Below are 3913 nucleotides of genomic sequence, written 5' to 3' on the forward strand. Positions count from 1 at the left end.
CTTACACCAAATAATGACAGAAACCTCACAATTAGCTCAAGTGATTTGGTTCCATCCTCTTCACCAACTGAACCCAAGCAAAAAAAAAAAAAATAAAAATAAAAAAAAAAATATATATATATATATATATATATATGCCAGACCATTTCAGACATCATAGAAAAGGTATCTAAATTTAACCTCTACAAATTATTTTCTTAATGTCTTAAGAATAGTGTTTGTCAGCCTTTTTTTCTTTTTTTAATTTTTAGCCTCTAAGGAGAAAATTTTAATTTAAATTACCCTTAACAAGAAAGATTAAATATTAAGGAGTAAGATTTGTCAGGTAAGGTTGAGTCATGGAGACTACCAGGGTTATACCTAAGGTTTTTTGCCCACAAAAGAACCAGTTTTTGCCCTGTGGGGGAGGAGGTGCTATATTGCCTCCTTTGAGAATATAGGCTTCAGAATAGTGGTCTTAGACAATGCACTAAGCTTAGAACAATGATTTGGTGTTATCAATACTTCCTATTTAATGTATAAATGAATATTTATTCTGAGCCTTAGTCAATTGAGTTTATTACAGCTAAAAACTTTTGTCAGAATTAGTCATGTCTTAATGCCTACAGTTCAGACTTTGCCTCTACTTTACACTCTGATAATATATTGATTTGTATGAAAGAATAGGAGGGTCGTTGTTAATGTGAGATTGAGTTCAAGTTTAAATTACCTAACTATATTCTAACAGAGAAAACATAATGCTACATAGGATAAAAAAGACAGGTAGGCTCTAAGCTGTACTCACTCTGGCCTATGGAGTACCAAGGTAGGACCGCCTTCTTTTCCCATTCTGCAAACTCTCCCAACACACTTAATCACGCCTTCAGCTTTAACAAAATTGCTAATCACCCTTAATCTCTATCACTAATTCACATCCCTTTCTTACCTCCAGATCCATTTATCCAATCTCCAGTATCTATACTCAGATTTCCTCCAAGCATATTCAACTCAGTGCATTCCCCAGTCTGAATTTGCCCCTTTGCTTTCATTTTATATTACTTAAATGAATGCATGACAATCAATTTTTCCAAGTCATAAATCTGAGAGTCATTCTAAATTTTTCTTTTTTATTGCTTTCCTTATATAATCCTACTGATTTTACCTCTTAAGCATCTCCACAACTCCTGGTCTGGTCCAGATCATCTCTCTTGAGAGTCCTACACTAGTCTTCTAAGAAATTTCTGCCTCTAGTTGTGTCTCTCCTTTGACTCCTTCATATTTCACACTGAATGCTCTCACTATAATGAAAATGAAAACCACACCCCAATTCAAAACGTTTCAATGTACAACACCACCTATATCCTTTCCCTTGGTCTAATATTTAGGCGACGTTTGCCACAGTAACACACATGTTCTCTTTCAAATTGCCTGTCACCCCCAACTCACACTTTCTTATGAAGCCTGACTGATTTTCCTAGTGAATTTCAGAGAATATACTGATTTAGCCTTTCAGAGTCAGCCAAACAGCAGACATACCTCATTTTCTGCTCATCTGTAAGGTAGTTTTAAAAAGTTCTTTTTATTAAAGTATAGTGGGCATACAATGTTATATGAGTTTCAGGAGTATAACATAGTGAATTTAACATTTATATACCTTATGATGTAATCACCATGTAAGTCTAGCAACCTTCTGTCACCACGTTAAAGGTATTACAATATTGACTATATTCCCTGTGCTTACACTATAGCCCCATATATAAGGTAATTTTGTAGGGCCAGTCTTTATCCCATTGAGGAAGAGGTGCTGCAGTTTAGCAGGTAAATGTACGATAATTCAGGAAGAAATATTGAGAAGCTTAGGATGACTGTCCATCTAAGCTATATCATCCAATGCAGTTTTTATCTATGATAAAGCTACTGTCCTTCCCCCCCCCCCTTTTTTCAAAATACACCAAGCTCTCACACTTCCTTTGCACATGCTATCCCCTTTGTTGCTCTTTCATTTGGAAAACTCTTCTCTTATTTCAAACCTCAGCTAAAATGCTACACCCAAACAGGCTGAAGGTCTCTTATTCTGCTTTTGCTGAAGGTTATCTGTGTATCCATATAGGAATTATCCTATTATATTCTAATTAATTGTTTGTATATTTGACTGCAGCCTGTAAGTTCCTCTAGACCAGGAAATGTATCTCAGTTCACCCTTGAATTCCTAGAGTTTAGTACCAAATGACATAGTAGGCCATCAGTAAGTAATTTTTTTTTTTTTTTTAGCTGAGCCATCCTGCTACCTGTTGGCAGCTCAGTGTCAGCTCAGCTCGGGCCGGGCATTGAACCGCTGTTGCTCAGAGCTCGCACTCTTGAGCGAACTCTTAACCAACTGAGCCACTCAACTGGCCCCAGTAAGTAATTATTGAATAAGTAGGTAAATAAATAAGCTTATCATATACTCTCATCCCCAAAAAAGAGTTTGACTAAAAACAAAAACATGTTGGCAGTATAATTATATGAGTACTGAAACTGAGCTAGGAAGTGCCACAGTCTTTTTAAAGTATAATGTATGGCAACTTTAGTGAAGAATTATTACTCCTTCGATGTATCTTAATAGGATACCAGTCTAAAAATAAAACCAGATCTATTTATAACCCCTATTCTATAAACTCCCCAAGTAAGAAATTATATCTCAAATACCTAAAAAAGGAATATAGTTCTTCTAAATAAAACCAGTCTTACAGAAAATTGCACACAATTTATTTTCATGCTTGCATTACTTGCCACTTATAGGCTACAAAAATGCTGATCTCACCATTTTATAAGACTTAGTCACAGAGAGCTGTGTTTTGGACAGAGCATGGCACCACTATAATTCCACAGGATAGTATTATAGAATGAGAGTGTAGGTATCTATTAACATCAAATGGTAACCCTCTCAGAACCATTCCAAAACAAGAACTGAGCTGTTTTAGAACAAAGGAATACTGAAACATATGTATACATCATCTCCTTGCAAATTTATTGAAGATGGGCTTCACATACAAGAGGAATGTAATTAAGTAATTAGGGGAAAGAAAAATAACTGTCAGAAAAACAAAATGAAACATTCAGTGAGGTTAGGACACTAAATGTGCCATTAGATTCTATACCCTTTAGGAGGTGGCATATAAATTTGGCCTCAAATGGGGCTTCGTAAATTTTTATCAACTTGCATGTCGTATGTAAACATAAATACACTAGTGTTTTTATTAAGCTGTTAGTAATTAATAGTAATAAATAGTAATTAATGCATGTTAGTACATAGCTTATTCATAGCCATAGAATGGAATGTAAAAAAAAAGGCCAATAAGTCATAAATAATCATATATAATCCTCACATTTTCTTCCCACAAAATGTTAAAGGATCTGTCGTGGACTGCCATGTCTAAAGCGAACCGGCACTTCAAGCGCCAATTTGGTATGAAAGACCCAGACTTCCAATTCGACAACGAAGTTAAAAGTTTGCAAAAAGTAAACTATAACCCATAGTTTGCAGCCCTTTGTTTCTTGCTACTTTTCATCTCCTAATGTCCCCTGGTGTAATCATGAATACAGAAAGACTCCAAGGTGAAAATAATGAGGTAGAAATAATCACTTTCCACGCAATCTAAAATAGCCATGGTAGTTAGGATATAGGAATAATAGTTAAGCTAATTTATGATACTAGTTTCTAAAAAAAAAAAGGAAAAGAAAAAAAAGTGTGGAGAAGTGTCTCCAGGTAGATCCCTTGTTCTTTCTTTTAAGTTACTAAATAAATATGGGGAGAAATACTCTGTGTAGGAAAACATATCTGTCTTTTTAGACTTCTTCCAGGAAGAGCTCTCCCATCCCCCAACAATTCCATATTAGGAAGGTTCCTTTGAACATACCGCTCGTCTTGGCACTGAGGTCCCCAGAAGCAATT

Source organism: Hipposideros armiger, unplaced genomic scaffold (genome assembly GCF_001890085.2).
Source record: "Hipposideros armiger isolate ML-2016 unplaced genomic scaffold, ASM189008v1 scaffold_194, whole genome shotgun sequence".
Lineage (NCBI taxonomy): Eukaryota > Metazoa > Chordata > Mammalia > Chiroptera > Hipposideridae > Hipposideros > Hipposideros armiger.